We start from the raw sequence: 27603 nt of genomic DNA on the forward strand, positions 1-27603 counted from the left end.
TACAGCATCCTTTTACATTTAATTGTAAATTAGCTGTAACACTCACTATATTCTCTGAAAAAAAATGCCATCCTAAATTACATTTTCTTTGATGATTTTTAGCAGCCATTTTGAACTAGAGTTCTCTAGCAACAAAACTGTTAGAGCAATGGTCCTTGCATCACCCATATGTCTCACTTCCTTCAAGCCGAGAGGAAGAAGTGGTTCTGCATCGTCCTGGACGTGCAGGAGGGGCCATGCAGAGCACATCACCAACTGGCCAGGGGAATCCACATATTCTCACATAAAACACTTTCTTTATGTGGTTCAATTGCCCCCCAACCCATAAAAATAGTTGCATTATTGTAGCAACTCACCCACTTACCCTGCACGTTGTTACTGACAGGTTTTCCTACAACTTTCTAGAAAAGACTGTAGTAAAGTCACTTTCCCTCTTCAATATAAAGTGAAGTTGTTTTGTTATTACCCAGCTCACGCTGGATTAGTTCCTTGTCATGTCTCATTATAAATTCCTCTTTAAGCAAGGATTGTTATTTCCCATGACTCCTTTTTGACGTCCTAGATTTACACAAAGCTGTTCTGCTTTATTTTTGTTTTCAGGCTGAAAAAGCCTCATATACTAAAACATGATTTGCTAATTCTGCAGAATCATAAACATCAATAAGAAATCTGGAATATCCTTGTTGGGTTGACTTCTGAGCGCTTTAGCATTGCTTAGGTACCGTGCTCCCGCCTGTGGCACACTAGGAGCCAAAAATAACTTGTCTTTGGGCCTTGCTGTCGTGGCTAATGCCGTGGTCCAACAGCCGTCCCTCTCCCACGCCCCCGTTCAGTTAAACACGTGAAAAATCGGACAGAAAAAATCCTGAAAAACATGAAGGGTAATATGCAACAGATTAAAAATACATAAGAGATTGTTCCATAGTGTTAGAGATTGCATTTCAAAAGAAAATACTGGCACCGACTTTGTGGGCAGATCCCATGGGCAGATTCACACGGATCCCATACACAGATCCCATGGGCAGATCCCACACAGACCCCACAGGCAGATCTCAAGCAGATCCCATGCAGATCCTGTGCAGATCCCACAGGCAGATCCCGCGGGCCCCCCTAGAGCTGCCGCCGGCCAGGTCCGTCCCGTCCCGTGCTCTGCACTCACCCTGTCAACTCGCTCTCTGCTCGAAGGGAATGTCAGCTCCTCCGGGAATGCGCAGGGAAGACGACATCTCCCCTGTTATTCCTCTGTGTCCTGGGAAGGTATCTGGGCAAAGATAAACTATGCCACAGTAAAATCATTGTATATATAAATCATACCCCTAAGAACTATTTTGACCAGATAACAGAATAACAGAAACATGTCTGCCTTTTTAAAGAACGTTGCAGAAATATTAACAGAATTAAGTGCACTTTGAGGTCGTGGTTTGGGAGAGAACTACATTCACGCAAAATAGGAAGAAGAATAGCTTGCTTTATTTTCAGGGTGATCTAGAGAATGCATTTTTTTAGGAATTACATCATCATTTTACTTCTGTGGAGGAAAATGATCTTAAGGAAATAGTTAATTCAGTCTCTGGACTAAAGTCAGAGCTAACGCCTCTGGAGGAAAGCGCTTTACATAGAAATTGTCCCAATCCTTCCACTTTGGGGCTTCCTGGCCAAAGGGGCCATGGTGGCTCAGGCCCAGCACACTGGCCAGCGCATTGGTCATTGCGTTGGCCGGCACGTTGGCCATTGCATTGGCTGGCACGTTGGCCGGCACGTTGGCCATTGCGTTGGCTGGCACGCTGGCCATTGCATTGGCTGGCACGCTGGCCGGCACGTTGGCCATCGCGTTGGCCGGCACGCTGGCCATTGCATTGGCAGGCACGTTGGCCGGCACTTTGGCCATCGCATTGGCCGGCACGTTGGCCATTGCATTGGCTGGCACGTTGGCCGGCACTTTGGCCATCGCGTTGGCTGGCACGTTGGCTGTTGCGGGCCGAGCCCTGCCGGAGCGGAGAGCGCGGACCCCGCCGGCGCTGCTCGCCCAAGCCCCGCGCCGCCCCGCGTGCATGCCGTGTCCAGGGCACCCACTCAAGCGCTGACCACACGATGGGTGCTAGGCAAAGAGCAACCACTTGGGGCAGAGGAGCAGGGCGGGCACTAGAGCAGCCCTGTAATTCTTGTGTTGCCGCCGCAAAGCTCGGCTGAGATAGATAGTCAGCAAAGGCGAGCACGCTCGGGCTGATCACCACCCTCGTGGGATTGCGATGAATGTGCTGGGCCCTCTTGACCAAAAAATTGAAGAGCAAATAAATAATGATTGAAATGTTTTATTTTCACATTGGTATCTGTTTCAATTTTTCATTTGTTGTTTTTTTTCTTCTGAATACATTTTAAGTTTAATCTATATGAGTGTGGTGGTGTTTTCCTCAGAAAAAGATTTGAAACATTTGCTTAACTGTTCTTATTTTTCCTTTGTTTGACATTGATGAGAAAGAAAAGTTTCTCTTTTTTTCATCTGGACAGGAATTCAACAGCCAGTTATTTGGACAGCTACTCCCAAAAGACCAGGTTTACTACCAAACCAAAAAATTACCAAGTTCTTTGTATTTCTGTCCTAAGTAAATATTTACCCTGCAGGTAAAACACAGTACACAAGATTAAACTGTCTGCACTTATATATACCTCAAAATAAACTAACAACCGCAAAAGATGACTTGAAATATGCAGGAATATATAGAAATAATTAATTCTGAATGTGGCATTTGGAAATAGCTGCCTTGACTGAAGTCATGTGTGCCTGCTTTTTTTTAAAAAAAAAATATTCTTCTTGAATGGGCTCTAAGGACTAATTTAGAAGTAAATTCCATTAGTAGTAAAATCCATAACTTAATTAAAAAATAAAACTTTTTTCCACTTACATCTTCTTTCTGGTTCTCTCTTTTGCAGTATACTGGTGCTTTCTCCTTCTCCCTTCAGTCAATTTAACTTATATAACAATAATCAATTCTCTCAGATATTGTTGGAGAATGAAAACTGCCCCTTCCAATCCAAAAAACAAAATCAAGGATTCAAAAGCGAGATCCATGAAGAGCAAGACAAGTGGAGACCAGACTCAGATTATATTTTGATTTATTATAGTTGTGAAGTATCAATGGTGACACGTTAGTCTTTGGGGCTTAAGTGTCAGCACTTAAGAGTTTGCAGAAAAAAATAATATATTGCCCTAAAGATTGAGTTTAGTTGATCTTTCCCACTATTAGTTTGGTTTATATGAGTGGTACATCAGCTGATTTAAGGCAATCTGCAATGATTCCAGGACTTGTTTAAGAGGTCTGTATTTCTCTTGGCCTTACTTATAAATTGCATGGCAATATAAAGATATTGGTATGCTTATGGGGAATGAAAAAGACGATCAAATTCTGAGAGCCTGGTGTGGAATCTTAACACTTTTATACATACCTAATATTGTTACAATTTACCATATGCAGAATGAATAGGAGAGCTGAGAAAAAGCAAACAAAGCAATCTCCCCACTTAAGGAATGGCTGGATTTCATGAAGTATAGCTTTTTCCAGCCAGAGCTCTGTTCTGATGCATTTTACTTATAGTTTTTATTGTTTCTCTTCCTTGCATCCACGTTTATTTAAGTGTTGGATATTTTCCCGAACCAGGCTTACAGTGCATACACACTCAGCTGTGCTTATCTGCGAAGATAATTTTGCCCTTGTGGCTGCTTTTTGTTCCTTTCAAAATGTCGCATACTGTTTTTCAGGGCCAAGCTGCCTATTAAGACGATATTTCAGTACTATCATTCTTCGGGTAATGGCTACTAAAATCCCCCCGCGTGGGCAGACGCTCTGCAGCTGGGGGATGATCCACCCAACCAAGCCATCGTTGCCCCGGTGTTCAGAGTAAGACCCCCCCAACAAGGCGAGTGTTTCATGCTGTGCGTGGGACAGGGAACCAGCTTTTTCTCCCAGCATTAACTAGCAGAGGATTGGGCTCTTTTTCTGTGACTTGCTTTCCAAGGAGCAATTGGCTTTTCAAGAAGAATTCCTTATCACTCGGTACTTTGAGGAATGGCTTGTCCCACCACCTAGAAACACCTCTTCTGGCCAATGGAAGCAACATTTAGGTCTGGTTATAGTCAAGCAATATTTTGTGCATCTGAAACAATAAATTGCTTTAACAGTAAACACATTTTTTTACTTAGATCTTTCCTCAGTGTTTTCTTTGATGCATAGCAGTATAAGACTCATAATATTTGTGTAAAATTGTGTCAGACTCAGGAACACAGCTGTATTAAGCACATTATACACCAGAGTCAGCTGTATAATTTAACATCTATTTTGCTTGTATAGAACAAGAGGTGACCATTTGAGGAAAGTACACAAAATATTTGAAATTACTGCTGTCAGGAAATTAATGACACATTTCCTTAGTCCATTTCAACAGCTCTAAGACTTCTGTTCTACATTTCCCTGACAAAGGTTGGTGGATTTAATAGCCAAAAGGAAGGCAGAGCAGGTAATGTATGGACGAAGGTAATTGTATTCATATGATTTAGGATAATCATTTAAGAGAAAGCGAATAAACTGTGAGGCATAGCGCCTGTAGTTCTGCAGCATAGTTTTATTACTGCTTACCGAAATTGGCTTCATCTCAGTTACTTTAGCCCTTAGAAAGTTTGAACAGATGGCATCTCTTGCTCTAACTGTATATCTAATTTAGTTTGCATGACTTTTTGATTAGGTATATTTGAATTAATGGGCTTCTCTATGTTTGTTACATCAGCAGGTTAATGGTGTTTAGAGGATGGTCATATGTATCAATCCTCCGCTGGCCAGGAGTCAAAATTAAATGAAACTTACTATGGAAAAATGGAACTGAACAGTGAAATAGCTTCATGAAGGAAAAATAGATTTATCCTTACTAAATAGGCATAGATCTTTGCTGTCTAACCTGTGTATCAAGGGAAGTGAATAATGCCTAGAAGAATGATTAATCATTATATCATATATATCATTACTGCATCACTATAAGAAATCAACTTTCTTTGAGTTTTGGGGAAAAAAAACTAAAATCCATTTTTTTCCTCAGACATTATCAAAAGGAGCTAACCTTCCCGTTTTCCCTGTGAAAAGATTTTTTTTTTTAATTAAAGAAGTGCTGTATCAATTAAGTGCAAAGATTTCAGCTTAGGCTTGCAAGTACATTCTCTGTTTGCTGTGGCTTGGAAAGGGGAGAGGACCTGGAGTACTGAGAAGATGCACAGGAATGCATTAAGCTTTCCATTTCTTCCCATGGTCCAAATGCTCTGTTTAATTACTGGAGCTGGTCAAACTGCAAAACAATGTTCCTGAACATCTGTTCAAGTACCAAAAACAGCGATTCCATTTGAACTTGGCCATGTCTTTTCCTCTGCAGTGTTCACAAACATCCATAAAACCGGGTCTATCTTCCCAGAAACGTCTGCGGAATGGATTATTTATATGCAAATGCCCACCCGTATCTGCATGCAGACAAGGGGGTTTGTGGCTAATGAGAACTCTTTTATGCTATTTTTGCTGATACTTAGAAGTAAGGTTGAAGAAACAAAATCATGTGCCCAAGCATATATCAGGAACAGTGAGCAGTTAGTGTGCAGCTGAACAGCTGTCATGAGCAAATTTCATTGTACTACTTTATTTTTGTTGTTTTTTCCCCATGTTTTCAAGACAGTTTTATCTATATGTGTATGTGTTACAGAGAATTTCAATTAGTCACCTTACAATGGTTATTCCCATATTCAGGGACTCGTTGAAGTGACACAACAAGTCTCGGTTCACAAGGCGCACGGGCTCAGAGCTCGGACAGGCTGTGATACAGGAGGGTGTTATTTTATCTTATTTGGCAAAAGATCTGAAATAACTAGTTTTGTCTGTCATCTTGGCCAGCCTGGCACAGTTCCTGGGTGTGGATCCTCTGCCCGTTGCCCCTTTAGAGAAGCGGAGTCCTGCAGCCCAGGAGAAGCACTGGCAGGTTAAAGCATCTGAGGAAGCTCTCAGTCTTTGAAGCCTTCCTTCTCTTCAGGAGAAAAGGGAGCGTTGCACCTGCATTCCTGGCTCGGGAAATGTCTCCTGCACAATTATGGCTTGTTTTGGGAAGGAACGCAACAGCTAGCCGAGAAGCAGCTGGAGGAACGTCTTCCCAGGCATGATTAACGGGAAGACTTCCCACGTCTGCTGCGTGCGGGCTGTTCCGTGTTGAGCAGGTTCGGACAGCACCAGACACTTGCAGCTCATCGTTTGGAAACAGCTGGGAGAAGGGATGGTGCTATTGAAACATGGTTTTACGGGCTTGTCCTTGCAGCCTGCCGAGCGGACAGCCACAAGACAAAGCAGCCCCATAGGCAGCTCAGCGTGCGCACGGCGCAACCGAAGCGGCCGCGCCAAACGCTGCACGGGCAGAGCCCCGGCACCTCTCTGTGCTGATCGCAGCAGCCATGCCTGCACAGAAATACCGATAAAAACGAGGCTGGAAAAGGCACAAGTCCACTATCTCCTTTGCAGCTGCCGTTGATCAGCAGGCTGTGGGCTTACCTGGAACCGCAGGGCTGTGCTGACCCAAATTACCCTGCCTTAAAGCATTCTTGTGTTTTGGTGCTAATGGATTATGAAACCTGTAATTATTCTGTATCATTCATCATTAAATCTTTCATTTGGCCTTAAAATTGAAAGGCTCTATTTGTTTTGTATGCTATTTATGTAATAATTATTCATCTTATTTAATTATAATTATTTTATTTAGAAGGTGTCCCTCTGTTAAGGTACTCGGGAAAGCTGCACAAGCAATTAAAAAGCAGTAACAGAAAGCGCACGAACTGACACCCTGCGAATGCAAATCCTGAAAGCAAACTACAGAAAAAGCCGATAACAAAGGAAGTGGGAAATGCTTCAGATTAAAAAGATTTTAAAAAGCTTAAAATTTAGAAAAGTCCAGAAAACTGACGCGCAGGTGCTGTTGCACGGGCGCGTGAGAGCAGGCGGCGGCGGCGGACCTGCGGCGCCGGGCCAGCGGTCCCTGGGCGCTGCAGGGACCCTGCGGAGCAGCCGCGGACGCGCACCCAGACCTTGGGGCCCACAGACCCCCCTCATCCGCGCTTGCTCGACGCCTAAAATACGTGCGATACGGCTCGCAGCGTCCACCGCGGCACCGGCGCACCCGAGCAAACGTCCTTAAAAGCGTGAAGCAACGGTTCGGGGGCGGGAGGAGCCGTTTGGTGTTCACTGCTGGGCGAAGCTGCTGTCCTGGTTTCGGCCTTCAACGTCTCCTGATTTTTACAGCCTCGTTTCCACACCTTTTCGCCAGAGCAGGTCTTCTTTATTTCCAGTGAATCCATTCTTTCTAACTACTCCTCCAAAATGTTTATGGAGATAGGAAAAAAACAAAACAAAAAAAAAATACCCAAACCAAGCCCTTTTTTATTAAAAGGTTTGGAACAAGATTGAAGCAGCGTGACTCTCGTCGCTGGGAGCTTTGTCAGGTGGGAAGAACCACCGTCACCACCGTCTGCCTTGACAGCCTGCACGAAGGAACCGCTACTCCGCTTATGTGACCCCCTCTACACGACAAGGTATTTGATTTCAGCGCTTTCCATGTCACATTTGACAGGCTGCGTTTAGATTAAACATACCACATTAAAAAAAAAAAAAACAGTCTTTATTTAGTGACGCCACTGGGCAGATTCTTCAGCATTTCCAGAGCAGTTTTCTTCTTTGTTTGCTCAACCTTGCCGTTAAAAATGTGTTTCTAATTGAGAATATGGATTTTGAGCAGGTTCTCACACCACTTTCTGCTGGACCGAAGTCCCCTGAATTCCTGGAAAGGGCTCTCTGAAGGCACAGAGGTTTTGTGCTCAAGTGCCGGTCAGACGGGATGTAAGGCACGGTCCTTCGTGGAAAGCATCTGGCCACTGGAGCAGCGGACTGCTCTTGATCTTCCGATGGCTGTAATCAAAATCTATTGCTTTTTGGGGAGACAAACTTTAATGATGGCCTGGTCTGCGCTCCCGCCTGTACAGCAGGAAAATATTGCTTGTTTGAACAGAACCATAACTTTGGGGGTTTTGCTTTATTTTAAATGACAGCAGGCCAGAAAGTAGGAGGAGGAAAAAAAAAAAGTGAAATCCATTCCTGCAATTGCCATTTTTCAGGAGCCTTCTTGCAAGCGTGCTTGTGGAGGCCGAGTGCTCTGATTGCACTGTCAGTTCGGATCAGCTTATAAACCCGTTCCTCACTGCCCCGCAGCCCGGTCTCGAGCTGCAACGGATGATTCCCGCGAATCGAGGCACACCCGCAGCCTCCAGCCACCTCGCGGGGGGCTCGGAGCCGCCGTCTTCCGCGGGGCCTCGGCAGGGAACCCGAGAAGCGCCAGCAATGACAGCTGGTTGCACCGAAAGTCCCTGCCAGCCTCGGCAGAAACCGCACCAGGACAGCGGGACAGAGCCGTCGCCGAGGACGTGGAGCAGCTGCGCTGCGGCCGGGGCAGCCCGAGCCCACGGGGCCGCGGGGCCACGGGACTGCGGGGCCACGGAACCACGGGGCTGCGGGGCCACGGGACCACGGGGCCACGGGACCATGGGGCTGCGGGGCCACGGGGCCGCGGGGCCACGGGACCACGGGACCACAGGACCATGGGGCTGCGGGGCCACGGGACCATGGGGCCACGGGACTGCGGGACCACGGGGCCGCGGGGCCACAGGACCGCAGCCACCGACCCGCCCTGGCCGGGAAGCACCCGCGCGAAGCGCCTCTGTGCCCTGCCGGGCTCACTGCGGGATCCCGGAACCTGGAATAAATCTGTACTGGTATTTAAGGTGATTTAAAACACTCCCGCAGTAGAAAAATTAAAGTCTTTTTTTTTTTTTTTTTTTTTGCAGTGTAAGTACTTTAAATCACATATCCACAGATACAAATGGAATTAAAATCACCTCCTGCCCTTCAGAAGTAGTTGCATTGTTATAACAGTCCCCGAATAGAGCAGTTTTGCAAATCATTTCCATCCCATCACAATGATATACCGTGTATCACAGCTTAAAGAAGCCCTATAAATTCTTCTTGCGTCTAGGTCCTTCAGTTTTTTCCTACCCTATTAGAGCAGTTAAGTCTGCACTAAAAATAATTTAAACTCCATTACACGTATCCAAAATATTTAAATCAATCCAATGTTGACCAAAAAGGGTTTTGTATTCCACCATCCCTAGTGATAAATTACTCTGGCTGCATATTGCATTAAATCTCAGGTTTTAGATTTTAGTTGTTTAACTTATGTGCGCCGTTTGAAATGCCACACTGCAAGCAAGCAACACTAAACTTCTGCAGCATTGTAAGGTGAAAGCACTTAAAAGGAGGGATTAACTTCTGCTGTCTGCAAATACTGCAGTTTAGGCTCTTTTAGGATCAGCTACGTGTGATCCAGCCTTTCAGACATCCCACTGCTTGCTACTGTGCAACTTTTCCAGTGCCATAGTACTTCAGAAGTCCAAGAGCCAATGCACAAGTAATAAGGAACGTTGTTTTGTAAAGAATGGTGTTATGCATACGTCTGCTGTATCAAGGATTATGGCAAATTGTAATAAGCCTAAAAAAAATAGCCTTTGCTTGGCTGGAAATAAATGCCTGATCTCTCAACACCTCTATAGACCAGATAATTATTTATCTTTTAATTATGGTCAGTGTAACTTGAAAACTCAGATGGAATAGCTCAACATTTTTATTCTTCTTTCTGTTATGATGGCATTTGCTTACTCATAAATGCTGGACATTTTTATAATTTGTCATGTTTTATGCAATTGACTGAAACTGAAAAGAGACAGCATTTATGCAAATGAATGAACCTAGAAGGAAAGAAAAAGCCCTTTAATGTGAAATGAGTTCTTCGAACATCTCCCGAAATGTGTACGTTGAAAATACACTGTGCATGTGTGTAAGGCTAGAGGATAGCCCTGCCAGGATCAGAATATGCACACCATACTGGGTTTTATCTTTTACTTTGCTTAAATCTAAGACACCTGCCCCGCACCTTTCCTCCAGGCTCCGCGAACCTCCAGAGCGGGGCTGGGACAAGAGCAGCGCAGGCACCCGGCAGGTCTCCATCAGGACTGCAAATTTAATATGAAAATACACCGAATACCTGGGAGGGAAATAATGCATTGTCTCTACATGTTAGCACAGGCCTCTGAATGGACTCTGATTTCTTGACTTAAGCTTTATTTCGTAAAATATGTTATCTGCCATTATTTTGGGATGTATATGAAGTTTAATAAAATATTTGAACATTGAAAAACACAGCATTGAAACAGTGTCAGGAAACCTGAATAATAATCATTTGAAGACTAACCTTCAGCTCAGCATCAAAGGTTTGTTGGAGACCCAACTCCTGAATCTGCTGTTTAGAAATGTTGATGGTAGCCTCATTATGAGCTCTAGCTTAAGCAAACAAACATTTGCAAGGATTTGAAGTTTCAGGTCAAGAACAGAAATAGTAGACCTTGATCTGAAACAATCAATACTTTTGTGAAAAGAAAATGTTTAATTTTTCCTATTACAATCTCTAAACTTTTTTTCTTCTTGTTTAATTGCTGGAAGGTAGATGGAACATAAAGTCTCCAAGGGGGGGGGAAACCTGATGTGTGGGTCAGGGATGATGTCTCACCCCAGCTTCTGAGTCTGCTTTCCACTGTTCCTCAAGGAAAATCATGGAAAAAAGTCTAGAGTTCTTTTGGGTTTTGCTCAGCTCCTCTTGGAGAAGCTGCAGCTCAGGCTTGCCCAGGACAGGCGAAGCCGCTCCGGTGAACTGCGGTGTCTGGTCCCGCTCGCCCTGGTCACCCTTGCCAGCGAGTGCAAGAACTTTTCCCAGACCACGTGCTTTAGAGCAGGTTTTGCCACCTTCCTCACGTGTTTCTCGAGTTCCCTCCCTCTTTCTCCTCCCTGGTTAATCTCCTTCATTATCAAATAACTTACCTTTTATCCAAGCTACAGCGTCTAGCTCCTCTAAACCATCTCAAACAACCAGCCTGCTGGTACGTCTTCTTTCTTCCCCATGGAAGTACTAAACACGTCCTCACCCATCACTCTCACCTAGGCTAGCTAAAAAGAGATTTTTGAGTTTCTCACAAAAAGGCGTTAAAGGCTCAGGTCATCACAGTTTCATTTTGCAATTTTTCTGCTTCTGTTTTCAAAATTTGGATGTGCAATCAGATACAGTTTTTCCTGCATCTGTCCCACAATTTCCATGCTCAGAGAAAAACTTCTCAGACCACCTCAAATCACTGAAATATTTAGAAAGCAAGAGTAAAAAGCTGGAAGGAAGGTATTTAGACCCAGAGATACAGATGAACATTTCCCAAGTCAAAAGACTGTCTCCAGGGAAAGCGAGTGGTTTGTCAGTTGACCTTGGTGTCAGCGTCGCATGGATAACTGTAAGGTTGGTTACATTTTAAGAGGTAGCTCTATGGGTTTGTGTTAAAATAGGAATCTTTGGATGTATTCTGGCATTGAAACCTTGTAGCTGGTACCTCAACTGTCCCAAGTGATTAAAAAAAAACAAAAAAACAAAACAAAACAAAAAAAAAAACCCAGTCCTTGCTCAGTTTCTGTAAGGGGCAGCAGAGGCGGGCAGTGACTGCAATTACACAGGGATACGACTCCCCCGAAGCAAAGGGGAGGCTTCACTTGCCTCTGTTTTTACTACAACAATATTAATTATGCATTGGCAGAACGGTACGCCCAAATCTTGGTAACTGCAGAGGGCTGGAGGTGAAAGGTGGGGGACTGATGTGCTTCAGCTGCCCTACCGTGGTGACCATCCAAGCACATGGAAAACTCGTCATAACGTGCCCTTTTCATCCTGCCTTCAAAGATCACTGCGTTTTGTATTTGTTAGTTTTACCATAACGCTTATGTTATATGGCAGAGCTCTAGGGAAAACAATTACTCCTTTTAACAAAGGACATAAAATGTCAGATTCTTTTTTTCCTGTCAGAAACGAAATCTTCAAATTCAAAAAGTATTCGTGAAAAAGAAATTTTGCAAAAAAGTTCTGTTTGAATTTCAGTTTTAATCTCTGTATTCAAGCAAAAACACAAAGAAGATACCCGTGTGAAAGGAAGGATTAAAAGAATTTGCTCTCAAAGTATCAACGCTGGCTGGTTTACCGGTGCTAGACTGTTAAAGCCCTCCCCTCTGTAAAATGAGCTTCCTGAGGAATTTATACTATTTTAGTAGTTGAGTGTCCAAGAGAAAGTGGGAACCTGTGGGTTTCCTTCCAGAAAGGAGGGATCAACGGGCTCAGAAAGTATGCAAAATCAGGTAATCTGCAGGAAAGGAAAGTCCAGGAGCTCTGGACTTTCCCTGAGTGGTCAGTGCCCAAGGGGGAGCAACGTGAGGCTCAGCGGGGACAGCGGCGGTGCGGAGAGTCACCCAAAAACAGGGACCAGGCGGCACGACGAAGGAAAAGCCCCAATTTGTTACTGCAGCTCGCTGAAATAACGTCGGGATGATTGCAAAGCCAGAAATATATCATGACAAAATCCAGCAGCACATAAGTGGAGAGGACAAAAGTGGCAAATCCGTGGACCAGGAGAAGAATTAGGAGAGGTGACAGCCGGGAACATCAGATGCTTCTGCAGTTGTGGACAGAGGTGAAAAAAAAAAAAAAAAAGAAAGAAAAAGAAAGAAAGAAAGAAAGAAACAATAAATAGTTAAGAGCCCATCAAAATATGGGGAAAATTATACAGAAAGTAACTTATTTTTACTTTCTTGTTAACCAAAATTTTAGCAGTGAAAAAAGCATTTGTAGTTAATGTAACCAAATGTGTGTCCTGAAAAGTGATGCATTTACAAAATAAACGTTACCAATGCAAATAGAGCAAATACAGTATGTGAAAATCTCATCACCAACATTTTCCTAGAGCTTGCTTAGGACATGGTAGATAAAAACTCTGAAGCCATCATTCCCTTGGAGATTTACGTAGGAACCTAGGCTGCAGTCACTCAAGGCTTCAGTAGAGAATTTAATGTATTATACTGATTATTCTCCCCTGGTTTAGCAAAACTGGAAAGAAATAATTTAATAAGCATGAAAATCTTACAGAGCATAACGTGTGCTACTACAAGTCAGCTGGATTGACTTATCAGATTTCATACCAGATGTCTTCCAGCTTTGAAAAAAATGAGAATTTAAACAGACACATTTGTGTGTATACCTCGGCTTTTAAAACAAATGTTTTGCAGAATGGTCAGTGCTCTGCTAATGTACAGTTTCAGTATTTCACTACAGGAAGTTCTAAGCACAAAATATAATTTTAGATTCCTGTTAGAAACTTTCAGATATATAGTTAAAATTTACAAAAAAACTCAGAGATACGAATTCTAAATATAAGAGAGAACAAAACCACTAAATTTCATTTTACGACCTATACAGATTATTGAGAAGTGACATGTCAAGGTGTACATAAACAGTCTTTTTTCAGATAATCCTGCAGTATAGTGAACCTTAATCAGCATTTATAATATCTATTATCACTGTATATGCACTAACTTAATTACTACAAAGTTAGCTACTTTTTCCTCTGATTTTCATGGTATTCCGTTTCCATTCTTTTTCTGAGACGAACAAACTCTTAGTTTCTTTCTGCTCAAGAACTTTATCACAGTAACAGGAAAAATGTCAGAAATATTGAAGAAAAAGATGTGGTGCCATGCCACGCAAAAGGAAGGAGTCTTTCATCTAGTGAGTTTGTCAAAAGATTTGACACAAAACTGCTTCATTCATGGACTGTCAGATTTAAAAAGGAGCATTTTTCTCCAGCGGAGTGGTCGCGGACAGCCTGGGGTGATGGGACACACACCAGCCATGCTGCATGGGCTTTTGGGGAGCCAGAAATTAACACCTTGGCTAAGGAAACGTTGGCATTTCAGAAAAGCTGAGAGAAGACTGACGCTGGTTAAGCGTGAGGGGCGTGTGACTGGGCTCTGGGATCGTGTCCCCGCAGAGCTTGGGGCCACCACCAGCTCTTCTCTTGAGGTGAGCCGTGGAGAAGCGGTGGAGCTCAGTTCTGTCCATCCCGGGACCATGTGAGGTGCGTTGCTATATGAACAAAACAGCTCACTCAGAAGGGCTGGTCTTGAAGAACGATTTGGATCTATTCATTTTAAGTTGCTAATGCATGGTCTGGAAAAAAAAGGGGGCAGGGGGAAACAGTGGGATGGTGGCATTTACAGATACTGAAAAATTACTGAGGATAAGCAAAACAAAAGCTGAATCTGAGAGCTCCAAGATGACTAATCGTAGTGGAAAAAAGGGTGGATTAAATTTCAATTTTGACAAATAAAATCATTTAATTTGAAAAAACAGTTTTAACCAAGTCTGCAAAACGCTGGGCTCCACACTACCCATTATCACTCAGACAAAAGATCTTTGAATCACGCTGGACATTTCTCACTACTGAGCATTGTCTTTTTGACTGAACAGAGCATTAATAGTTAGATCTTAGGAAATGAAATGAGAATGAACCATAAAGCCTGTTTTTATCACTAGGAGAACGACTGAATATCTATGTAGCTCCATCCACCTACCTAAGAATATATCGATGACTTGTGCAAGCAGATGAGTTCAAAGGGGACCTGCCATCAGTGTGTCCAGGGGTCATTCCATAAGAAGAGAGAAGAGGTCCGCTTGGAAACCAGACAGCTGAAATACAGACTGACAGAAGTTTATAAAATCAGGAATTATGTGCATGGACAGTGATGGGGAGGAAAATCACTTTCCTGTTTCTGATGTCACAAAAAATGAAGAGTGCTCTGATAAGGTTGCAGGAATAACATACATACGTATTTAATTATGGATTATGCAGAAAGTCCTTAAGGGCACTACCACAGGATTTTGTAGACTTCAGAAATAAAATACTCAAAAAAGATAACAGGCAAAATAATGGAAGAAGTATCCATGAGGGGCTTTTAAACCCCATGGTCCAGATACAACTGTTCTGCAGCTGCTCATTAGTAGAAGCGAAAAGTATCTAAGTAAGTGTCATGCTCTGCTTGCGCTGCTTTTTTGTGTTTTCCTTGAACATCTGCCAGGAGCCACTAGCAGATGCTGACACAAAACTTGCTGGGCCAATAGTGCGAACCTGCGTGCTTCCTGTTTAGCAAACAAGCCTGCCTTACAACCGTCCTCGACAGCGGAAAGCAGCCTCTCTGCAGGGAAAGGTATCTCCACAGCTGCCAGTAAAAGGCAGAAAAACAAAAGTTTGTTGTAGTTTTTCCCTTCTTTCGCAGCAGAACAGGGTCCACCTCCTTTCATGCCATTTAGCGTGCTGTCACTAACGACTGATCTGAAGGCGTTTCATACCTGTACAGTCATGCTTTATTCCCATTTTAATCCCAATGGAAGCCTAGTGGTGAGCCAAATACATCTACTATGCAAGATCAGTTTTGTGCTTTTACATAAATACCGTGACACAGGAACGCAGGAGAACGAAGGCTGGAGCAGAGAGGGAAGGAGAACAAAAGACAAATTGCTGCCAGGAAGGCTTTAGCAAGAAAATTCACAAGCAGCCTGGAACAGGGCTGTAGGCAAGTAAGTGGTGCTGAACTAAAATATCTGTTTTCCTTTCTCATGTTGTGAAGGGAGAGGAACTTTTTTCTTGGAGCTCCCCAAGTGTGTATGCTAGGCGAAAAAAAGTTCAAATAACCTCCCTTTCCCAGTATAAGAGGGAAGGAGGCAGCAAGACACAGAGAGAGTCTGATGGAAGTCAGGAAGCAAGACCAATAACCCATTCTTGGCCTCGCTGGACAACATACGTGTTTGTCCCAAAGCAGAGCAAATGAAAAGAATGCACCTTCCTGATCACAGAAAAAAAGTGCTCAATATGTAGGAAACAGCAATGGCAATACAGTAGCTGGAGGGTGTAGTTGTGTTATTAAGTAATATTTTATATATGCATGTTTTCAGCAATAAAAACGTCTCTGTAATTAGAAGAGATACTTGAAATTTGATTTATATTATTCGTTAAACTCCTGCCTGCCCCAGGTGCCTGTGGAGTACAGCTGAGAACTTGTGCAGATAAAATGGCAGACAACAGAGAAAGTCTCAGTATATCCAGGCAAATGCAAATATGTAATCTTTGCAAGCTAAAGTCCTCTTCTTCATCCTCTACCTCTTTTGCAAGGGAAGGTAAGAGATCTGAAGTGCATGCTGAGTTCTGGGATTAGTTTAACAGCAGTCTAGCCCTACTACAGACTGCAAACACAGGGGATTCCCGTAACGAAGTACAGGGCAGTACCTCTGTGCACGGGCACGGTGGAGGCTGGTGGCACTAGAGAGGCATGCCAATTTTACGGCCTTGTGGACTACCACGCATATATATCTGTTCTTCTGTAGTTCCTGGTCAGCGATTACTAGAGTGTTATCGATTTACATGTGCTATTTCAATACACCTGTTCGGTGGTTTGCAATTTCAGCACGCAACAAACAGCATTCACGCTCCCATACTGACAGACTTGCTCAGGTTTCTACAGTCACCCCAGAGGAAAGCTCCAGCAATCCCTCCCTGGGCATCCTCAGCACCTTGCTGTCCCTCCTAGCCTGTGAACAAATTCCTGCTGCAGGAAGCAGAAGCAACAGATATAAGACAACTAAAGCAACTCAAAGGGCAAAAAGAGCTGAGCAAGAAATGATGTGTGTATAAAATTTGCTATGTATCTCAGCAGACTTCTCTTCTACTCTTCCAAAGGATTGAGCTGACAGTAAGCTTCTCACTTAAGCTATTAAGCTGATGGCTTTCCTATTCCTTGCTAAAAGTACATGGAAAGCTATGGCTAGACAGACCTTAAAGCTGGGAGAACATTTTCTAGCTTGCTGTCTGAGGGAGGAATAGCTGCCTAGAAGGCGATCCTGTCTCCATGCTCTTTTTTCTTCTTTTTCCAGGGGATAAGGATATTGTGCAGCCTGGTCACGCCATGCTCCGGGCACAGTAGGGCTGTGCCTGCTGCCCCACAAAGTGGCTGGGAATAGCACCTGCGCTTAAGGGCACATGTCACACACTGCACGATGCTTCGGATTGGCATGGTCTTACAGCTTCTACTACTGACCCCCCGGAAGGAGCAGCCAGAGACCGCCATGCACCCGGACTCTCCTCTTGCAGGGTTGGGACTCAAGAGCATGCTATGCTTTTTGTATAGCCCCCATGAAACCATGTACAGCCGTTGCTAACAAGTGCTGTGTTTTAAACCAGCTGTGTTCAACAGAAGTGTTCATCAGAGAACTGGTGCTACCCGCAGACCACAGGGAAGTGTTGAAAGGGGACCTGGGGCTACAGGTGTGAAACCAGGCACCATTCAGTACACCACCATCCGAGCAACAGCACACAACAGGCTTCCGATCAGAAGTATTTTGTTAAGAGATGCTCGAAATATCTTGTCTAAAATTTAGCTTTCATTTTTAAAAGAATAAGCTCCAGGCATGTCTTTGCATTGTAAACTTACTAACATGATTACAAGGTCAAAAGAAAAACAGAAAATAATCTCATAAACAGTTACTTTAGGCAGTGAAAACATGGACTAGTGTTTAATATTCCAGCTGCAGTTTGCTGAACTATAGGTACACCCAAACCATATTCACAAATGACCAAACTTCATCAAAAGCAGCCAATTTTTTTCCTACTTTTTCTCATATTTGTCACAGAACCTTATTGCTCTGAGGCTAATACCCTTGAATTTACTCTTCCTAACTATATTCATAGCCACATTACACTGATCTGCCTTTAGCAGAACACCATCCCTTAACTTAATTCATTCTTCTCCCTCTCTAGTTCTAGTATGAGACCAAAAACATCTTCTCTTTGCCTTTGTTTTCCTATGCTATTTAACCTCACTGTCTTAATGTATCTGCACATAACTCCTGGGGGAATAAGTTACCCCAGCTCCGCGAGTCGTTGTGATCAGCTGGACTATGGCTCCTCAACAGCTTGCAATCACACAAACAAGTTCTATGTCTCCTCTCATTAAAAAAAGTGCTTGATGTATATATTTGTCACTGCAGCATGTCACAGGTTGTTCATTTCAGAATGGTCCCTTCTGTCCATCAGCATCACCTTTGGTGAGATTATGGGTGGACACCTAGCCACTTCCTGTAAGACATTGATCAGTCTCCTGGGAGACAGTTGTAGAAGCAAAGCTTTGGGTCAGGATGGGTTTGTGCCCATCAAGGTAAGCGTGGTCACATTTTCCTCCCTTGTCACACTTCCCATTGCTTGGAAGGAAGCTTAGGTGGGTTTGTTTTAACCTTAATCTAAAAATTCCCAGAGACATTGCCTCTTCATGGTTAGCTCCCCACGGAGAAACCTCTGCTGTGCCCAGTGCTTAGGGGCTGCATTTTTACTCTGTTTTAAAAAAAAAAAAAAAAAAAAAAAAAAAAAAAAAAAAAAAAAAAAAAAGGAGTGAAATAAACTGTGCAGCACAGTGCTGTGATAAATACTGAAGGCTAGCACTGCACCTAAGGAAATGTAACATCATCAGAAAATGTATCATCATCAGGATAGTCCTGAAAAAACAGGTCATAGTTCCTATAATTTCATTTTAATTAATGAGCATCTATCAGACTAGTTTAATCCTTAGATTAAACTTTTTTTTCCAGTTTTTGTGAGACCAGGAAGTTCAGGCAAATGGTCCAAACATGCTTCCATGAACTCATTGACTTCAATAACACCAGGATTAGAAATAAAATCAATGTAAAAAACAAATGAGAACAAGGCAAACTGTTAGGACTGAACTGGTATACAATTCTGCAACACACCACCACACAAAAATCAATACACTCTTCAAACAAAGTAATCACCACCTCCCATGAACCACCAAAACATGGCTTAAAATATGAGTGCCCATCAACAGTCTATTAAATTAATTGCAAAGGGAGCTGATGCAAATATTTTTATTAGGTAAATATACAAAAAATGTGACTGAAATTGAGGCTTTTCCAGACCTGAGAGTATTGAAAGAAACAGTTGAAAGTGGAAATTTGAAAAATAGAGAATTAAGCAAACATAAGTGATTCAACAGGGTTTATAAATTAATCAGATATATATATAAGTGTATATATATATATCCACTTCAAAACAGCATGCTTGTTAGCTTTTTTTCTCTTTTCAACTTTCGGCTTTTTTCAGATCTGAGGAAGAAAATGTGCTTCTTACAGTGTTTTTGGCTTTCTGCTGGTTCTACTACCTGTTTAACTGGAGATTTTAGGTGTACTTACCAACCTTTCCCACCACAGATGAGGAGACACGGGCACCTGGCTCCCCCACCTGCTTTTTGACAGTCCCATCTGTTTTCTTCATTCACCTGCGTGACGCTCGGAATAGGAAAGATACAAGTTTCAGTACAAACATTCTTCTAAAATACCCCAGTTTCTTTGGTTTTGGCATACACGAACCTGCAGGAAGTGGACTAGAGCCCTTAATGGTTCTGTTGCAGAAAAGGAGCTGTGGCAGCTGCTTGGAGCATCCCTCCTTCCTCCCCAAGGCCGTGAGGAAACTTGCTACTCTTGCCGAGGACAGGCATCAGAGGGGGCTTCACGCACCCTCACCCGAGCCTGGGAAAGCAGTTTTGTCCTTGGCCTTTCTCGCATTAACCTGTTGCTGCCTGCTCGTGCTCTCTGCATCTCGCAAGCATTTTCATCTTTCTCCTCTCTCTCCTTGCAAGTGCTCACATCCAGACGTCCTCGGTCTCAAACCTTGCGAGAGCTTGGTTACTCGAGACAGCAAATCATCGCGCGCTGCCACCACGTTTCCTCTTCCCTCCGAGACGCTCCATTCTCTCTGGCTCTCGGCACAGCTAGGAGGAACAGGACGTCTCTGCCGACCGAGGCCGGCTTTGCTCTCCGTCGGAGCAATAACTTTAGAGGAATCAGCCAGGGCGACTCCAGGCAGATTCAGGCAAGACATGCCAGTCAGGACATCTAGGTCTATGCAATGATTTTGCACGTTTTTCAATCTGGAATTTCCCCGTACCTACTTTGGAAGAACAAGTTATTTTCCCTTCTAATACCATGTGGAGCTTGGACTGTTTAATTTGCTCAGAAACTGGATCGCTATAAAGAGGGTAAGACCACTTTTCCTGGAAGAGGACTTCTGAATACCAATTATTTTCTCTAGAGGAATTAATGAGCATTTAGAAGAATTAGACCACTTAAATTGGCATGTACTGCAACGAGTAACAACTTTGTCTGCCAATAAATACAACATTGTGCCTAACAACAGCTTGTTATAGGGAATGGTCATAATACTCCCTTTACTTCATTCCAGTTTGGCCACGCAGTGTCTGAACTGGGGACACTTACAAAAGCCCAGAAAAATGTGTCTTCATTCATACAGAGCTCAACTCTTTCCTCAGACCTTCCTTATCCAGAATAAGTGTTGTATGAGTATGATTTCACCTTGAAAAAAGTGGGAACTTCTACCAAAAGGAAGTAGTCACACATTAAGATGATCTTACCCAGTCGTCTTACTATGATAAGTAATATATTCCCATTTCAAAATATAGAAAAGTTGATTTCTGAAAAAAGATAATAGAAAATTATCAGCTAGCAGTGATTTTGTAAGTTTGATTACTAATACAAGTAACGCCTTAATCCAACATTAAAACTGCATTAGAAATGCTTAAAATGCTTAGAATTTACAACAAAATTACCAGAGTTTGTACGCCCTAGTTTATTAGGATTATTTAATAATTGAATAACAAATTAATTCTTAATATATAATTAATAAATAATTTTGGAAATAATAAATGTATAGACTTACAGAATTTTGATAGCTACTCTAAGATATCTTCAGTAACTTCCATCTTCAGAGCCACAAAACACGTCCCCCAAACCCTCTTCTGCCCACTGTTCAGAACAAGTTTCATTAAAATCAATCAGCAAAGGCACCATATCTGTATAAACAAAACAGATTTCATTTTTACTCATATCTTAAGGAAGAAACAATAATTATGAATGTGATAAAGCTACTGAATTAGACCACAAATACTTCTGGCAGCATGATGTCCGCAGACACTAGATTCTCACGCAAAGCAAGATGTGCTATTAGTTTCATACTAAGTAACAGAGGTAGCTGGTATTTTATGACTGAGTTTTTACATCAATATGATTAAAAGAATTAAAATCATTTTGAAGTATTAAAGATTTTTAAAAAACTTAAATTTTTATAAAAGCTTTTTTTTCACATTTGCTAAGGGGTTTGCAACTGGCTTATAAAAAAGTATTAGCACTAAAAATGAGCATTTTGATAGCTGCTTCAATTACAATAAAAAGACAGAATAACAAAAACCTACCTAGGCAAATTTAACGTTACCATTGCTTGCCTTTTGTCTGCCCGCCGAAAACGTTCAGCCCAACAGGAGGGAGTGCAGAGCAGGGGCTTCGCTCTCCTGGCTCCGGGAGAGCTCGACGCGCTGCCCCGCGCGGCCGGAGCACGGCCCGGAGACGCGCGAGCCGCTTCCCGGCGCTGCCGGCCCCCGCCTTGGGCCCGAAGGCACGCGAGCTTCTCCGCGCGAGGCGATCTTCGCGATCTTCGCTGCTGCTGCGGGGGCGAGGCAGCGTTTTCAGCCCTTTGCGGACCTGGGCCGCTGCCCCAGGGTTTGTTTCGCTGGATTGACGCCTGATCTTTCAGGGTTCCAATCTCATCCAAAGTATGCTCGCAGTTTAAATCTAAATTTGGAAAACTAGTAGGGCTGGTAAATCAAGCTAGAACCATTTCATAGCTCAGATCAACCCTTCCTGCTTGTAGTCCTTCATTTCTTTCTATATCAAAAAAAAAAAGCAGCGAACAGGAGACAGGGATCAGGAACAGACAGGCAGGGTTGGCCCAGAGCAGAACGTGCACAAACACGGGAACAGGGACGCAGCGAAGCAGCCGCGTGTGGCAGGCCAGCGATTCGGCCGGGACCTGCCCCGGGAGGACGGAGACGCGCGCAGGGACGGGCTTTGTCGAGCACATCCCGCTGGGAGAACGTCGGTTCCTAGACCTGTCCAGCAGCTTCCTCCAAAGCCCAGCCTAGCGCAGGAGGTGTCCCTCCACGCGGCCGCGTCAGACTGACCACGAGCCACCCCACCACTTCCCCGCGAAGGGAACCCTGCAATAACGGAGGGGCGTCAGGGTAGGACAGGAAGAGCTGAAGGGAACCAGACAGGTAAATAAGGACTTTCAGGAACAAGTGAAATCACAGCGTACACGGACTTCTGAAGGAGGCAGCTGTTATCTGATGTCCTCAATCAATAGGGAGTTGGCAGGGTTTTGTTTGTTATTGTTAACGTGAACAAGAGTCCTTTTACAACATTTTTAACGTATTCTTGAGAACTGCTTCTACAGCTACAAGGGAACAGAAATTGTTCTCACTGTTGGGTTGTTCTGCCCTTCGCTGTTACACTAGGCTGTTATGAAAGTTGTTTTGTGCAAGAGCCTTATCTTTACGTTTCTCTTGCAAAGCACAGGCCCTGCTCCAGAAATAAACAGTAACCTGAGCCTTCTTCCACATTACCACAAGGTCTTCAGTCAATGCCACACACAGTTTGTTTGGCAAGCAGCCCCACAAATGGGAGATTTTTGGGGGACAAAGAAATAATTGAAGAAAGAGGTCTCTAGACATCAAATTAATGCATTTACTTTTTTTGAGAATTCTCCTACAGTGATCCAGGTCTCCAGGAATCCCCTCAGCTTATGAGATGGAAAAGGGTAACACAAAATACAGCCTCAATGCTAAAATCTCCCTACTACTTTTGTGAGCTATGCTGATCCCACGCTGGCCACACTGTGCAATCATAGCAAAGGGCAGGACACAAAACTGGCCGTGGAGCTTTCCCAGTGCTCACTCACCTGCACAGACAGGATCAAACACAAACCCACCAGCATGGTCTGCAAGTGGGAGGAGGTCCACACCCAGATGGATGCTCCTGGAAGGGCTGGTGATTCAGAGGTCAAAACCCCATCACAGCCACAGCCAGGATGAGTGGCAAATGCCAGTCCAAGAGTGAAGACATGAAGGGTGGAAGGACACCTCCTGTCAAGGCCAGCCAGCACCACTAACATCTACTGCGGGATTTCTGAGAAGTGCTCACCGAAAAGCACGTGCTTTAATTCCTCTTCGGTGCCCAAGGTCTCCATCTTGGAAGAAAGGGTTAATGGCTGTTAGCTTAATTAGTGCAACATGAATGAACAACATTTTTGTGAGCTTGAGGGTAAATTAAGACAACATTTAGTTCTGCTTCTTATTAGTTCTGCATAAATTCTCCCAAGAGCCTAATTAGCTCTGTCACAGCAAATGTCTCCTCTATTTACACAGGAGAACATATTCCTTTCCTATGGATTTCGCCCTTGCAATAAACTCTATTAGCAAGTGACACACACCAATGCATTGCATCACGGGTGTTGATGATGAAGCCAGCAGTTCGGGGATGGCACAGGACCAGGCAGGAGGTGGGCAGGTCCTGGGCTGGCCACGGCAGCTCCATTTTGAGCAGTTTGACAGCCGGCTACATAGGCACGGGGGGAGGGAGGAAGGCAAACCCCACGCTCCATCCTGCACCGGGGTCATCCTCGAGCGGAGGACCACAGGGAGCTGGTCAGACCCTCCACACACACACGCCATGCTCCTGGTGCGTCTGGCACCTGCAGCTCACCCGGGTCAGCGGGTTTCCAGGTAAGTGGTATCCCCCATAATTGACCTGAAACAGATTAATAAATTACATCACAAGTTACTGAAGCGATAAGTTGGGCTTCCCAAGTCAAAAAACTTGGACATGCTTTCCTCCAGTCTTACAAATAAAGTGGCTATAAGGAAAAAGAAACAAAGCCACAACACCCGAGAACACTATCTTCTTTAGAGATACTGGGATCTTTTTCTTTTCAAAGAAAGGAATTGATAGGTTATTATTTTCAGATCTGGGCACTTCCATTTTGTAAAGTCATGGCAGCAGGTAGCTTATCTCATGGGTTTCTCCCCGACCCAAAATAGGTTGAGTTACTTCTCGTATCAGTATTTGCACTGCAACTCCACTGTCCAGCACAGAGAGCAACTCCAGCTTCCGAGGAGCTCAGAGGTGGCAGCAAGCTTGTCCTGCCGGAGACCCTCTCGGGATGCAGGCTGACCTGTTTCCGCAGGAAACCGCACGTGTGGAACAGGAGCGGCCAGGCCCATCGCTAGTGAGCAAGCATCTCTCGTTTCTCCCCCACTGGGCAATATCCCGATTCCAGTCTCAGTTCCCCACTTGTTACTGGGTTCTGTAGTAATGGACATATATAAGCAACACTCCCGCAGGCCAATTCCTTTTTTTTAAGGGGGAAAAAAAGGGAATTGCCTTAATTTCTGTTTATGAAGAGTTGCTTGGCACTAACAGGCTTTTTTCCCCCTCATCTATGGAGCACACTTTTCCTACGTTTCCCACAATATACGTGAAAGGGCCTAAGGGAACCGACGGAGGCAAAGGAGATGCTGGCAGTGCCTGTGCTGAACCTCACTTATCAGCACACATTTCTATTGAACGTTAACCAGCACTTTTCATAACCCTTTGAGTGATTTCAAACGTCTCCCGTTAAGCTGCTTTTAGCCATCCATTCCCCAGACTACTGTATCTCATTTTAAAAAGAGAAGTGATTCAACTTTTCTTACTTATCCTTTTGGTATTGAAGTAATCTTTTACTTTAAATAAATTGTTCCACACAGAAGTATTTTCGTATGCCTCAGTCATGAGAAATAACATCCCAACCATGCAGCTTCTCATTATTCTTGGATTTTTCAGAATAAATGTCAGAACATCTAATATTATTCAGCACAATTTTTATGTAATTATCATCATTAAAAATCTTATAATACAGAACTTTCTTTTCCGAGTAACATCCATACATCTTGAAGAAATAATCACAAGTAAAATAGTCTCTGTACATTAATTATCTTTAGAGATTTGTTCTAAAATGCAGGTAGTAATTTTTCTGTTTTAACATTTATAGTTCTGCAGCAAGCACATCATTATGCAGAAGAATCTCGATTTAGACAATTTTTTTCCTCACAATTTTTCTGTAGAACTTTCCAAACTTCTGCTTTGCAGGAAATGTTGTTAAATATGGAAAGAATTTGGATGAGGAGAGTTTTACTTCATGAAATAACGTCAGGTAGGACGGGACCTCAGGAGGTCCCTGCTCAACCGGGCCAGCTCTGGGTTCGGGTCAGGTTGCTCCGGCCAACCTTGTCGCCTCTCGAAAGCCTCTGTGATGGACATCCTGCAGCTCCCGGGGCCTCATGCCAGACCTCCTTCTGAGCTCTGACTGTATGATATTCACTGCTCTCCCTTCAGTTTTCAGTTAGCCTTTAAGTTTTAAACTTAAAAGAAAAATGGCAAAGATTGTATAATACAAATATCTACTAAATACAAAATCATGAATGAATGTTTTGAGCATTTTTGTCACTGATTAAAGTGAATTATCAAACAAACATCTGCCATGCTGGCATTCAGTACTGCAATGGATATTCAATTTCAAACTTACAAGACTTATCACACAGAAAATGTTTTGTGGTTTGACTTCTTCACAACTGATCTATAACTATCGGGTAGTTTTAATGTTCTCCACTTCTATAAATACAGCGTTTGACATGTTTTCCACCAAGTCTGAGGGAGTGCTCTCCAGGTGAAGAAACGAAAAGGTTATCTGGAAGCGCAGAGCTACCAAGAGAAATCGCTTCCTCCCAGGCTCAGCAGAACACCTCGGATTAAGCAGCTGCTGAGACTCGCAGTGTCGCACCAGGGAGCATCGCAGAGCACGCAGACCATCGTGGCTCGAGGCGCACACAGCCCGTGCCGCTCACCTGAAAGCCACCGTGGGCCGATGTGGCCAGGAAGGCCCAGTCTCCTCAAGCATTTGGTTTAGCAGAGGTTTCTCACCGCACAGCTGGGCAGCCTCATCTAACCCGGCAGAGCTCAAGCTAAATGAGCAAAGTAAATTACTCAGGACTCAGCTACACTGGCAGACACGAGCTGCAACGCTCTCACAGCAGGGACTTAGGAGTGCACATCTTTTCCTCATTCAGGGTACATGCAGAGAGAACATTTGTCACAAGCTCAGAAGCTCCCAGGAACTTAACGCTTATGTTCTCCAAAGAGTCTCTGCCCTAGAGTGTGCTCCAAGCTCTCCTGGATTTTTCTGGAGTCTGATTAAACTCATCACTTGCCACTGAAAACAGCGTAAAATATTTATGATACATGATTAAAAAAGAAATACTAAAAAATTTTTAATAACCTATGTAATTTGGAAGCATCCTAAAAACTTTCAGAATTGGAAAAATCAAAATAATGGAGCAAACAGACAATTCAGTGAATCCGCTAATTATCCATAATTCCTGGTGTTAAAAGAAAAACTCTATATCCACCTAACCCGAGCATACTGGCATTTTATCCAGATGTTATACAGCAGTAGCAGGTGCACCAGCTACAACAGCACATCACACCTGATCAACGCCCCAACCTACAAACAGCACGTGGGGATGGATAAGCTCCGCTCTGCTGACCAGCCCCCGTCGACAGCTGTCGAGACGAACGTAGCGGGGACGCGTGCCTACGCCTGCGCTAGCAGGCGGACAGGAGGAGGAGGAGGAGGAGCAGCAGTGCTAGCGGCCAGCTCGCGGACCGGGCGGGTTCGCTGCGGCTGCTTCGGCAGGGCACCTCCCGCAAGGAAGGGAGGCCACGAGGCTGCCACGCGCGGCAGCTCACCCTCCTGAGGGCTTCCAGAGGAGCCAGGCACCCTTCAGGAGAGCAGGTGCTCCTCCAGTCCCGGCTCATCCAGCGTGAGATTTTAGTAAGTTACTCCTGGACTACTAGTGGTTGTCTGCTCCATGTTGTTGTCTAGCCCGATTCAAATCCAGTTATAATTTTGGCCTCCCAAGGTACTAATGGTTTATGGGGGGAAGCTTTGCTCATCTTAGACACACTATCAAATTGTACCATCCCTCCTAGTTCTTATAATACGAGAAAGAAGGAATGACCTTCTCCAGCTCACCTTCTTCACCGTCCAGAAGACTCAAAACTCACACTGGTCCTCTCCGCCTCCTGCTCCGGGCTGAAGAACCTTTGTCCATTTACACATGGTTGGTAACCCAGCAAAACTTCCTGTAAAACCTGAAGGTTATTTTAAAGCATTTCTGTGCTATTACTTTCCATGGAGAAAGTTAGCAGGTGATCAGTCATTAAGCATTAGCTAGCAAGGTACTGATTCCTTCTGATTTTTTGAGCAGCTGGTGATTAGAGAGCTCTGAAGATCCACCTAAAGATCGGTAGCATTTCTTCTGCTGCTTGTTTCATGCATCCCTGGACACAAAGGAAGTGAGTTCCTTCAGTGCCATGTAGATGAGGCCTTTAGATAGGAATAGAGCAGAACGTCAAGGAGCTTTACGCTGCTTTTTCTTAACTCCCAGAACTGATTCAAGATATCTACCACATTTGCTATGCAAATGGATAATTAACAAAGATGGAAAACTGAAGACCATGAGTTTTGTGGCCTTTATCACCTGTTAGCACCAACTTTTCTCTTGGAGA

This window comes from Rhea pennata, chromosome 5, assembly GCF_028389875.1.
Source record: "Rhea pennata isolate bPtePen1 chromosome 5, bPtePen1.pri, whole genome shotgun sequence".
In the NCBI taxonomy this organism is placed as follows: Eukaryota; Metazoa; Chordata; class Aves; order Rheiformes; family Rheidae; genus Rhea; species Rhea pennata.